The 294-nt window shown below is 73.8% G+C and overlaps 1 protein-coding gene across 1 annotated transcript in view; it reads left to right on the forward strand.

Annotated features, from left to right (window-relative positions):
• LOC119279532 overlaps positions 1-294 on the forward strand; it is an 8,460-nt gene that overhangs the window by 7,847 nt on the left and 319 nt on the right. The window lies entirely within an intron of this gene.

The raw sequence follows: 294 nt of genomic DNA on the forward strand, positions 1-294 counted from the left end.
AAGGCGAGGGGGAGGGGTGGTGGTGCTCGGCGCCGCTGGGTGGCGAGGACGAGGCGACAGGGTCCGAGCGCCGTGGGGAGGTTCGTCCCCCCGATCCCGATCTGGATCGGGGAAGGGAAGAGGGGCGTGCGGTCGTGGGGAGGGGGAGAGAGGAGTGGGGCGAGTGGGAGTGGGGGTTAGGGTTTCTAGGGTGTGGGTGGCCTATAGGCCAGGGGGCGGCCGGCTGGGCCGTGGGGCGGGCCAGCCCGTTCGGGAGGCTGAGGCCAGCTGGGCCACTTGGCCCAGCGGGGGGGG

Source organism: Triticum dicoccoides, chromosome 3B, assembly GCF_002162155.2.
Source record: "Triticum dicoccoides isolate Atlit2015 ecotype Zavitan chromosome 3B, WEW_v2.0, whole genome shotgun sequence".
In the NCBI taxonomy this organism is placed as follows: Eukaryota; Viridiplantae; Streptophyta; class Magnoliopsida; order Poales; family Poaceae; genus Triticum; species Triticum dicoccoides.